Below are 13952 nucleotides of genomic sequence, written 5' to 3'. Positions count from 1 at the left end.
TTAAAGAAATAATGGCTGAGAACTTCCCAACCCTGTGTAAGGAACTGGATATACAAGTCCGTGAAGCTAAGAGAACACCGAACTACTGCAACACAAAAAGACCTTCTCTAAGACACATTATACCAAAACTGTCAAAAATTGATGACAAAGAAAGAATTTTAAAGGCAGCCAGAGAATAAGGATGGTGACCTACAATGGAAGGTCACCATTAGGCTATCAGCAGATTTCTCAGCAGAAATTCTCCAGGCCAAGAGAGAGTGGAATGACATACTCAAAATATTGAAAGATAAAAACTGTCAACCAAGAGTATTCTATCCAGTAAAGTTATCCTTCAGATATGAATGAGAAATAAAAGCTTTACCAGAGAAGCAAAAGCTGAGGGAGTTCATCAACAGTAGACCTGCTTAACAAATGATGAAAGGAGCTCTTCTACCAGAAAAAAAGGCAAAAGTACACAAAACTTTGAGTAAGTTGATATATAGAAAGAATCAGAAAATTTCAACTCTCTTATCAGTAGGTTTTTAAACACTTTATGATGTCATAATGGTTATAGGGGAAAATGCAGTAAAAAAAATTACTATAGCTACTTCAATTTGGTAACAATCTCACAACTTACAAAAGGATAATTTGAGACAACAAAAAATAAAGGGGGTAGAGAAAAAGAATGGAACCCATATAGGCATATGAAGATAGGATGCTATCAGCAGAAAAAGGACTGATATATTTATGAGACATTTTACATAAACCTCATGGTAACCACAAAACATAAATCTAGAGCAGAGACGTAAAACATCTAAAGGAGGAAAGTGAGAAAAACATCATAGAAAACCACCAAACTAAAATGGCAGACAGAAACACAAGGGGAAAATAATGGATATATAGAATAACCAGAAAACAGAAGATAAACTGGCAGTACTAAGTCCTCATCTATCAATAATCACCCTAAATAGAAATGTGTTGAATTCACCAATCAAAATACACAGAGTGACTGAATGGATTAAAAAACAAGACCAAACATTATGCTGTTTCCTGGAAACTCACCTCAGCTCTAAAGACAAACACAGGCTCAAAGTGAAGGGCTAGAAGATGATACTCCAAGCAAATGGCAGGTACAGGTAAGCAGGTGTAGCCATAATCATATCATACAAAACAGACTTCAAGCCAAAAAAGGTAACAAGAGGCAGAGATGGACATTATATGATGACAAAAGGGACAATTCATCAAAAAATCATAACAGTTATTAATATATATACACCCAACATAGGAGCACTGAAATATATAAAGCAATGATCAACAGACCTAAAGGAAGAAATGGAGAGCAACACAATAATAGTAGGGGATTTAAAAAGCCACTTATGTCAATGGGTAAATCACCCAGACAGTCAATAAGGAAACAGCACATTTAAATGAAACATTAGACCAGATGGACTTTATAGATTTATACAGAACAGTTCATCCATGCAGCAAAATACAGATTCTTCTCTAGCACACACTGAACATTCTCAGGATAGAACAGTATAGGATGTATGTTGAGACACAAAACAAGTCTCAGTAAATCTAAGATGACTGAGGGACTTCCCTGGTGGTCCAGTGGTAAAGAATCCACTTTCCAATGCAGGGGACGTGGGTTCAATCCCTGGTCGGGGAACTAAGATCCCACATGCTGTGGGGCAACTAAGCCCACGTGCCACAACTACTGAGCTCATGTGCTTCAGTGAGAGAGTCCAAGTGCCACAAACTACAGAGCCCATGTGCTCTGGACCCTGCACCCCACAACTACAGAGCCCACACGCCCTAGAGCCCATGATCCACAACTAGAGAGAGAAAACCTGCACGCCAAAACTAGAGAGAAGCCTGAGTGCCACAATGAATAGCCTGCACCGCAATGAAAAAAGTTCCCACGTGCCTCAGCAAAGACCCCACATGCTGCAACGAAGACCTGACGTAGCCTCCCCCCAAAAAATCTAAGATGACTGAAATCATATCAAGCATCTTTTCTGATCAAAATGGTATGAAATTAGAAATCAACTACAAGAAGAAAGCTGGAAAAAATCACAAATATGTGGAGACTGAACAACTACTGAACAGCTATTGTATCAACAAATAAATCAAAGAAGAAATCAAAAAATACCTAAAGGCAAATGAGAATAAAAAATTTGACATACCAAATCTATGAGATGCAGCAAAAGCAGTACAAAGGGGAAAGTTTATAGCAATACAGGTCTACTTCAAGAAATTAAAAAAAAATCAGATAAACAATCTAAACTTAAATCTAAAGGAATTAGAAAAAGAATAAATGAATCCCAAAGTGAGCAGAAGGAAGGAAATAATAGAGATCAGCGCAAATATAAATAGAATAGAGACTAAAAACACAATAGAAAAGATCAATAAAACTAAGAATTGGTTCTTTGAAAAGATAAACCAAACTGACAAATCTTTAGCTAAACTCACTAAGAAAAAAAGAGAGAAGGTGCTGATAAACGGAATCAGCAAAAAGAAAAAAAAAAAAAAACAGGAGAAATACCACTGAAATACAATGGATTATAAGAGAATATTATAAACAGCTATATACCAACAAATTGTAAAATCTAGAAGAAATGGGCAAATTCTTAGAATCACACAACCTTCCAAGACTGAATCATGAATAAATAAAAAAATCTGAATAGACTGATCACTAATAAGGAGATAAAACGGTAATTAAAAAAAACACCAAAAATAATTCAGGACCAGATGGCTCTACAGGTAAATTTTACCAAACATTTAAAACAGATTTAATACCTATTCTTCTCAAACTCTTCCAAAAATTGAAGAGGAGGGAATACTTCCTAACTCATTTTACAAGGCCAACATTACCCTGAGCCGACATTACCCTGATAACAAAACCAGACAAGGACAGCCCCAAAATTATTAATTACAAGCCAATATCTCTGATGAATATAGATGCTAAAATTCTCAACAAAATACTAGCAAACCAAATACAACAATTCATTAAAAGGATCATACACCATGATCAATTGGGATTTATTCCAGGAATTCAAGGATGGTTCAACATCCACAAAAAAATCAATGTGATACACCACATTAACAAAATGAAGGATTAAAAGTCATATCTCAATAGATGCATAAAAAGCATTTGAAAAGATCTGACACCTAGTTATGATAAAAATTATCAATAAAATGGGTATAGAAGGAACATACCTCAACATAATAAAGGTTATGTATGACAAATCTACATCTAACATCACACTCAATAGTGAAAAGCTGAAAGCTTTTCGTCTGAGATCAGGACAAGACACTGATGCCAACTCTCACCAATTTTATTCAACATGGTATTGCAAGTTTTAGCCAAAGCTATTAGGCAAGAAAAGGTAATAAATGGCATCCAAATTGGAAAAGAAAAAGTAAAACTGTCACTATTTTCAGATGACATGATTGTATATATAGAAAACCCTAAAGACTCTACAAAACAACTATTAAAAATAATAGACAAATTCAGTAAAATTACAGGGCATGAAATCAATGTATAAAAATTGTTGCATTTCTATACACCAACAACACACTAGAAGAAAAAGAATTTATGAAAACAATCCCATTTATAATCACAACAAGAATAATAAAATACTTAGGGATGAAATTCACAAAAGAAGTAAAAGACCTGTACACTGAAAACTGTAAGACACTGTTGAAATAAATTGACAACGACACAAGGAAATGATAAAAATTCTCCATGTACATGCACTGGAAGACTTAACATTGTTAAAATAGCCATATTATCTAAAGCAATCTAAAGATTCAATGCAATTCCTATCAAAATTCCAAGACATTTTTCACAAAAATAGAAGCCAAAATCCTAAAATCGCTCTCTTCAATAAACAGTATTGGAAAAACTGGACAGCCACATGCAAAAGAATGAAACTAGACCACTATCTTACACCCATATACAAAAATCAACTCAAAATGGATTAAGGACTTAAATGCAAGACCTGAAACCATAAAACTTCAAATAGAAAACAGCACACTCTTTGATATTGGTCTTAGCAATATCTTTCTGTATATGTCTCCTCAGACAAGGAAACAGAAGCAAAAATAAACAAATGGAACTACATCAAACTAAAAAGCTCTGCACAGTAAAGGAAACCATCAACAGAATGAAAAGACAACCTACCAAATGGGAAAAGATAATTTGCAAATCATGTATCTGATAAGGAGTTAATATTCAAAATATATAAAAAATTCATACAACTCAACAGCAAAAACAAACAACCTAATTAAAAAATGAGCAGAGAAGCTGAATAAACATTTATCCAAAGAAGATATACAAATGGCAAACAGGCACATGAAAAGATGCTCAACATCACTAATCAACAGGGAAATGAAAATTAAAACCACATTCTAACCTCACACCTGTTAGAATAGTTATTATCAAAAAGGCAAGAAATAACAGACCATACAAATGCAGTACAAGATATACTCTTACTCTTACTTTTCTATTGATACTATTCAGGTATATTAACCAAAAATGTTAACAAAATGTGAAATAGAAGATAAACTATTAAAGATTAAATTTACTTCCTTTTTTGTTATAATGGACAAATAGAGCTTAAATTGGTATTATTTAAAGGTATACATATACACTCAAATACTTATACTTAAGTTGATATAAATCATCATAATCAGCACAGAGCATCTGTAAATATTCTTTTTCATATGAACTTTAAAAATCTCTGTGGTTATATATCACCTACCTACGATTTATTCTTTCCAATAAATTTTATTTAAAATGACCAGAATTTTGTTGTAACTAATAAGAAGTTAGGGCCTATTATTTAATTTGCTAAATATATTAACTAATACTATCTTTATGGTTGTCTTTGAGATAAAACAAGGTCAAAATATACACGCACTTAAATTTCAAAACACAAAAATACATTTACTTGGCATGGGAGCCACATGAGTTGTATTATTCTTCAGTTTGTCATTACAATCACTGAGAATCTAATGTCAACAGGAAATGGATACAATCAAATGAAAGGAGCCTATGATCACTAATAAATCAGAACTCCTTAATAAAATTGGTAATTCAGGACTAGAGCAGAAATTATACAAAATAAGCCTGGGGCATCTTGTAGTGCCAGAAAGTAAGGAAGTGCTCAAAGAAACAAACACACACACCATACCACACCACACCACACCACACCCACAATGATGGGGGTATGTTAAAGATGACAAAGGGACAAAGGAAAAACCTGAAAGAGTTCCCAGTGGCCAAAGCTGGAACATTTGAGCAACAAAATATATAAAATGATATTTGATTATAACTCAAAGCATACAAATATCAATGAGACCACTTAATATAAATGTCTGAATAAATATATAAATGAGAAAGAATAGACAAACCTCCCATGAAGAATTCTAAATAATTTATGAGAATACTCTGACTCAAGAAAGTGGAGTATAATTCTCCTGTCCTTAAGTGTGGGCTTCATAATTGAATAAAGTACATACTTTAGTCATAATGATGTATCAATATTGCTTTAATAATTGTGACAAATGTACCATGTTAATGTACCATGTTAATAATAAAGTAAACTGGGTGTTGGGCATATGGGAACTCTTTAGTATATTCCCAACTTTTCTGTATATCTAAAACTAATCTAAAATAAGTAAGTTATATTTTGAAAACAGAGTCTGTGCAGATTGGTATAAACTCAAGGACACAAGAATAGAAGACTTTAACATTTTTCTCCCACCATTCAAAGAAAAGTGAATCACATCTTTCAAGTCACCTGGAAGTGGGTGGTAAGGTTTTCTTAAATATCCTAGAGGGAAAAAAAAATGAAGAAATTATTCAGGCAAGAATCAGAAGGAAAGAAAATCTAAGATGGAGATGAACACAATAGAAAGGATAATGCACTGAGTTGTTCGAAGCAAGAAACACTTTAGAACAAAACACTGTATATTGTGATATAGTTTTCCATACCTATTAACATTACAGGTTAGTACATTCAAAACTGTGTATACTATACTTCATGGGAAATTCAAAGGATTCCATAAAAGCATCTTTTATTTGAAATTTTCTTCTAATTCACTGACTTTGAACTTTTTTTTCCTACCTGAGTTTTCCACATCAGATTTAGGCCAGTGGCTCAAAATTTAATATTCATGCAATCCTCTAGAGACAGGAATTAGGTGGGGAGGATGTAGCCTGTTTAAAATTCAGATTGCAGTCTGCTTCCACCACTAATTCTAACTGGATTGATCTGATAGAATTTTGCTGGAAAATGGTCATGTTGATTGTCTTCAGAGTTCAACTTGAGAAATAGGAATTTATCAAAATCTCCTTGGAAACCTTATTTGTCTTATCTCATGAAAACTTAGTTTCATGCACATACAGTTCTGTTTTCCCGAAATTGGAGAAATGGAGTGTAATAGACTAACATTAACCACTTAAAACACCATATTTGTATATTTTTGGACCATGTTTTTATTTCATTTAATGAAAAACTGAAGCCAATGAGACACTTGAGAGAAGAAATTAGTTTTTAATTTTAAATATATTACCAAGTGTCTGAAAATATAGCCCTATAGGTCTTAAAGTCTAAAAAAAGATTTAGTTATGCAAAATGAATAAATTCTAGAGATCTGTTGTACAGCATTGTGTCTATAGTTAACCATACTGTATACTGTGCACTTAAAAATTTGTTAAGAGGGTAGATCTCCCATTAAGTATTATTAACAAAATAAAATATAAAGTAAAATAAAATAAAACCTTAAATAGGTCTTAAAAAACAACCACCACCAAAAATAATCTTTGTTCTTTGGGACTCAAGTAGAAATCTGGTAAGAGACAGTGTATAGAGCTGGAGTTATGTAAACCTAGAAATTGTGGGGTTGGACAAAAAGTTCATTTGGTCTTAAGTAAAAATAAAAGTTTCATTTTCACAAAGAACTTTATTGAACAATGTATTCATTAACCAAACAAACTTTTTAGCCAACCCAATATTTACTGTACAGTATTGGGTAAGATACTTAAATTCTTTGAGCTTCAGTTTTCTCGAATTTAAAATGAGAATAATAATACTTAAAGCACAGGGTTCTTAAAGTTATTCATTGAAACATTATGTGGAAAGCATCTGATAGATTATCAGGCACATACCCGGCACTAGTAGCCAGGAATATACTAGATCAGTTCGCTTATTGTATTACATTTAGGAATAGTACCCCTCACAAGTTAAAAGTTGTTAAACTGTTAATACCATGAACAAAGGCATTTAAAAAATGACCATCTATATTTCATAGATGGAGATATCAAATTTTAAATAAGTTGAATAATGTGCCATAAGACATAGATTTTGTTAGTTCTGATTTCATGCCCACAACCAGAAACCTAGACATCCAAGCCAGTGACATGTGCCCTTACAGAACAGCATCCAGCAATAATGTTTCCTACTCTTTCCACAATAACCAAAGGTCCCTTCTTAAACTGAAAATCACATTTCTGATCAGTATAATAATTTAAATGAACTTTTAAGGAAAACGTTATAGACAGAAAGAAAGCTACCTAACTACATCCCTTTTTTGAAAGGCAGATTTTCTTTCAAACTAACTTGTATTATGAGTATTTTTTTATTGTTGTTGTTGTTGTTTCATTTTAGAATCTTTTAAGAATGGAAACTGGTAAATTATCATTTAAATTAAAGCTTAAGTTTTACCCAAAACAGAAGGAGGTATAGCTAATCCTTACTAAAGCTGGTGAATATCCATTTCCCTATCCAGGATATTATAGTGGATTCAAGTTGCAGAAATCCCTTTAGGATATGGTTATGATTATATTATTTGGCTGATTCAATAAACAGGAAGAATGATTGCTAAGCTCTCCAGGGAACTGGTTGGAAAAATCATCCCCCAGATGGTACTAACAATTATTTACTTTGCTTGATTTTTTTTCAATTTTTGAACAGAATACTTTCTAATATAATAAATGTAAAAAAATATCTGAGGATTTGGACATTACCTACACAGTTAAATGCAATTCAACAATTGTGAGGAATGAGGTTTCTAACATACCTTGATTCAAATGTGTCAACAGAAGCTTCCCTTTTCTACCATTGAGTTTCTTTTTGCATGATAATTGAGAAAATACCATAAAAGATGCAGATATTAAACTAATAAAATAGAGCAGGACAAAGGATTTCAAATATGTTAGACCAACTCTAGAGTAAGTGGCTAGATACTGAAATACCCAGGCTTCTGATCTGTGTTCTCTTTTCCTGGATATCTAAACCCTCTGCCTTTGAAATCTAGTTCAATCATTTGGCTTTAAATATCAACAGCATACTGATGACTCTCCAGTTGATGTCTTCTGCCCTAACTGTTCCCTGAGTTCCAGACTTATACATCAAACTGCCAATCCAATCTCCATCTGCATATTTTGAAGTGAGCCTGAAAGAGAGTGAGAGTTTGTTCTAGGTTCTCTGAAAAAGAGAAAGAAGAAAGGAAGGAAGGGAAGAAATACAGAAAGAAAAACAGGAAGGAGGGAAGGAAGGAAGGGAAGGAAGAGGGAGGAAGGGAGGGAGGGAGGGAGGAAGGGAGGGAGGGAGGGGGAGAGAGAGAGAGGAAAGAAAGAAAGAAGGAAAGAAGGAAAGGAAGAAAAAGGAAGGAAGGAAGGAAGGAAACAACAACACTAAAACACTTATCCTCCCATAAGTCTTTCTCATCTCAGTAAATAACTCCACCATCTACTCGGTTTTTTTAACCAAAAACCTGGGGTATATTTTTGAATCCTCTTTTTTCTCCCATATCCTGTATCTAATCCATTTTCCAATCTGTTCTATTTTTAAAATCTATCCCTAATCCATCACTTCTGTACTGATACAACCCTAGTCCAAGCTATCCACCGTTCACCAAGACTCCTACAATAGCCTCTATGCCCACTGTCCTCTCTTTAATCCATCTGCAACATAGCAAATTTATCCTTAGATTTGGCATTTGTTTATGAGCCTCCTATGGCTTCATATTCTAAGTAGAACAAAACCCAATTCTTACTTCAACTTATAAGACTGATGAGATGGCCCCTGCCCAACTCTGCTCTCTTAACTTTAACCACACTGATCTCCCTTTATGGAACCCTTGCACTTTCTCCTTCATCTGCCCAGATAGCTCTAATCCTGGCTCACAATCCTGGCTCCTTTGATGATTATGTCTTGGCTTATATACCACTTCTGAAGAGTGGATTTATGGAATTAATGTCTAATGTCTAACTCTAAATGGAAGCTGAAGAAGAAAAGACTAGTGTCTAGGAAGGAAAATGTACATGAATTCAGTGGAAGCTCCCCCTCCCCTACTGAGGTTGAGAGGGAAAGTGGTTGTCCAATTTCTGTTGGAGGAAGAAGTGCTTCTTCCCTACTCTTCAAGTTTACTTCAGTGGAAGTTCCTCTAACCTGCCCGTCCTCATTCCCAGTCCCTTCACCAAACTGTCACCAAGGGAAAAGGAGCAACTCAATCTGATACACTGGGCATGTGTATTCCAGCCCCTTCCTCTCCCCACAAGAAGAACTACTCTGCTGGATCCTCCTCCCTACACATTTTATAGAGATTTCCTCTATCCTTGCACTGAGTAGGTAACTCTGGCTATATCCCACTGAGCTGCAGCTATAAGACATATCACAATATGTACTTCATCTGTTTAAAAAAAAAGTTCTATTTTGGTATATATTTGCCTTATGTCTGTCTCTCTCTCTCTCTCTCTCTCTCTCTCTCTCTCTCTCTATATATATATATATATATATCTGCTTCAGTACTCAGGTAGAGACAAGGAATGGAATCTGTCAGAACATTTTTAACTCCAAAAGAAGCATGTAGTCTTCCAGCATGGATAACTAAAATGAACTACAGCTGGCTGCGAGCTGCAGTCTGAAATGAAGCCTTGGTCTGAGCTGGGACTAAGTTCTCCAAGAAAAGGTCTTCTGCTTCCTGGTTAGAAGAAAAAATAATAATGGCCACTTAATTAAGAGAGTTTTATATATGACTCTAACTCATAGACTATAGGAAGGCTCAATAATTATCTGTTGAAGTAGTGAACAGGTGGCAGGAGATGCACACGATTCAACACCAGAAGGATACAGCCTATTTGTCCCTAAAGATAGAAGCACAGTAGTAAAGCATCCATATCCACATGCAAGAACAGCCAAGGTGAAGAGGGTGAGAGACAAATAACAACTGTGCTAGCAGATGAAATTTCCAGACAATTATGGCAGATGGATTGTTTCAGAAAGAGAAACAGCACATATATCAGAGTAATCTAGAGGATGTACACAGCAAGCCAGCAGTGAAGAGGTATATGAGAATATGGGAAAAAAGGCAATTTGAGAGAAATCAACAAGAAATAAAGATTTATTATTAGTAACTACATCCTCCAAACCTGGAAAATACTTCTCCCAAGAGCTTCCTTTTAAGTCACTCTATCTGTTGGATTATATTTTACTAATTGTCTTTTTTTCCCCTGGCTTCCTTGAATTTGAAATTAAAAATCAGCTAGTAGCCTAAGAAATATTTTCTTGAAATTTTATTTGAAATCCACAAAATAGTGAGTCTAATAAAGAAGAAAACTAAAAATAAAAGGTCTGAGAGTGGATTGTTCATTTTTATTGAAGTATTTAGCTAGTTTGTTGTATTAAGCAATGATTCCATAAAAGTGGCAAATTCTTAGTTTGTTAATTTCCATGAGGCATTTCAAAAGTCCCATGATTCTTTCCTGAGCAAAAACTCTAGCCTCTTGGGAACAACTCCCAATTCACAGCTGTTTAGCAGCCTATTATCATGGTTTGTTGTCACAGTAGCCTGGATTGTCTCTTTGAAGATCAATTTCCTAGTGAGCGATCACATCAAGAGTAGTCAATCTAATTCCGTCACTTTAATGACCCAGATAACTGGAATAGGGCTGGTAATTTTAGTGATTAAAATGACAAATACAAATCTATTGTGCAAAATTGACATAGCTCAGTGCTTGGCTGTGATGTCAACACACATACACAAAAGTCCCTCTGAGCCTGACCAAAGTACTTTGTGGATACAGTCCATAAATGTCCCTCTATTACCATTGCATTGCATGCCAAGGGTCTATCATTTTTGACAGTTCTATCATAATAATGAATTGCACTTTCCATATTCCTTGCATAGCTATATCTTAGTGAAAAAATAAATCAAATTGCACCTTACCTCAATCATATAGAATTTAGAGGTAGAGTTCTGACAATATGATTAAAGTAATCACAATTGCTTATCACTCTGGTGGGAAAAGGTTCCTTTGTTTTCAAAACAAACATAATGCCTTATAATTTGCAATTTTGGAGGACATTTTAGAAAAAGGAAATCTGGAACACCTGTTGTCAAGGCTCAGGAAAACTGCCAACAGCATTTAAAATGGTGCCTTTACCTGTTTCACACAACAGCTGAGATTCACCATCTGGACAAGGCTGAAATTTCCATGAGTTCAGCCAAATTGCCAGAATAGCTTCCTTTTGCCAGTCCTCCAAGAAACGGCTGCTTGGGAAAACTAAAAATACATTTGACATCAGAAAGGCGTCTCCAAATGCATGAAGCTCAAGTGCCACAAAGTGATGGAATGAATATTAAGCTTACACACCATATAGTCATTTCTAGTGGAGCACTGTATTAGAATTGGGGATTAAGCCAACAGAGCATGTTTGTTTAGAATTGTGATAATTGCTGGGTCCAGAGCAGTATAAAATCATTCCTCAAAGTGGAACATTGCATTATCCTAATGGACAACTAAATAAATGTGTTGTGAATGTTTCAACAAATCAGACAATAATATAGAGCAAAAACCGCATATACTCTCAAAATCATAAACTTTTCCTATGAAGCACTTAAGACAATGCCAAGGAAATTTAACTGCACTAAAACCATTTTATCTTCAGAGACTGTGGAGATTTTAATTTCAGAATTATTGATTAAAATGTTTTGAAAATCAGAAAATTACTGACCTATAAAATGAGCAACACTTTTTAATGAGGTGTAATTTACAACAGTGAAATGCACAGATCTTAAGTGTAATATCTTGATGCAATGTACAAGCACGCATCCATGTACCCAACATAGATACCAAGAAAAAAAAGTATTTCCATCAACCCATGAAATTCCCTCCCCAGTCAACCTCCACTCCACCTGTATGAACCACTACTATTCTAATTTACACCAGACTTACCTGTTACAAAATTTCATATAAATGGAATCATACAATTTGTACTTTTTTGGTACCTTGCTTATTGTTTTTAAGTTGTATTGATGTCACTGTGTGTTTAAGTACTAGTTCATTGTATAAATATACCACATTTAGTTTATATATTTTTCTGATTGAAAAGCATTTAGGTTGCATCCAGGTTTGGTCTACTTTCAATAAGACTGCTATAAACATTACTGTTATGTCCTTTGGTGAATATATGTTTGGAGTTTTCTTGGGTAAATACCCAGTACGGAATTTCTGGGTAATAGCAGAAGTGTATGTTTAACTTTATAAGAAAATGCCAAATATTTTATCAAAATGGCTGTACCATTTTACACTTCCACCAGCAGTGTATGATTCCTGGTTCTTTTTCATTCTTATCAGTACTGAATGCTGTCAATCTTTTTTTTATTTTAACCACCAATATAGTATGTCATTTGGCTTTAGTTTGCATTTCCTAAATCACTATTATTGGTGAGCACTTATGCTTATTTCCTCCACGTACATCTTCCTTCCTGAAATGTCTTTCAAGTCTTTGGCCTTTTTTTATATGAGGTTGCTTGTAGGTGTGGTTTATATTTTTCTGAAAACAAATCCTTTGTCATTTATAGGCATTACAAATATGTTATTTCAGTTAATTGCTTATTTAGTTTTAGTGATACTTTTGTTGAGACGGTTTGATGAAATGTAATTTATAACTTTTTTTATTATTTGTGATTTTGATTCCTAAAAAATATTTGCCTACCTCAAGGTCAGGAAGGCATTTTTCCCATTTTTTCCTTACAAGCTTTGTAATTACAGCTTTTATGCTTAGTTGTATGATTTATTTTGAATTAATTTTGTATATGATGTGATGTAGGGTTTAAGGTTTTTTTTTTTTTCTTTTCTTTTCTTTCTTACATGTTTACTAGAATTCACCAGGGAATCCATCTGGGCCTGAAGTTTTCTTTTGGGGAAGCTTTTAATCATGTATATGATTACTTTTACAAATATGAAGCTATTCTAATTTTTATTTATTCTTGTGTCAATTTTGTTCTTGTTCATTTCATCTGAATTGCATATTGGCATAAATTTTTCATAATAATCTATATTAAGTATTTTATAAATGTAGGGTCACAGTTTTGCTGCCTTTTTAATTTCTGATGTTTATCTTTTGGGTATTCTTTTTTGTTGATCATTTTAGCCAGGAGTGACAATTTTATTGATGTTTTAAAAAAAATTACTTCAGATTTCATTGATTTTCTCTATTGTTTGTTTTCTAGTTCATTGATCTCTACTTTTTATTATTTTCTTCACTTTACTAAGTTACTTTTTAATTTGTTCTTCTTTCTCTAACTTAAGGTAGAAACTTAGACCACTGACTTAAACATTTAGACATTTAGAGATATAAATTTCCTCATAAGCTCTTTTTAATCTATATCCCAACAAATTTTGACAGGTTTCCATTATCATTTAGTCCAAAATATTTTTAATTTCACTTGTGATATCATGTTTGATCCACTGGTTATTTAGAAGTATATATTTTTTTATTTCCAAACATTTGAGACTTCCCATAGCTTTTTGTTATTGATTTTTAATTTAATTCAATTGTGGTCATAGAACATACTCTTTAATATTACAGTCTTCTGAAATTTAAGGCAGTTTATGATCCAGCATGGGGTCCATCATGGTGAATGTTCCATGTACACTTGAAAAAAAGTGAATTCTG

Source organism: Mesoplodon mirus (genome assembly GCF_964341445.2).
Source record: "Mesoplodon mirus genome assembly, chromosome: 2".
In the NCBI taxonomy this organism is placed as follows: domain Eukaryota; kingdom Metazoa; phylum Chordata; class Mammalia; order Artiodactyla; family Ziphiidae; genus Mesoplodon; species Mesoplodon mirus.
This window is presented reverse-complemented; position numbering follows the sequence as displayed.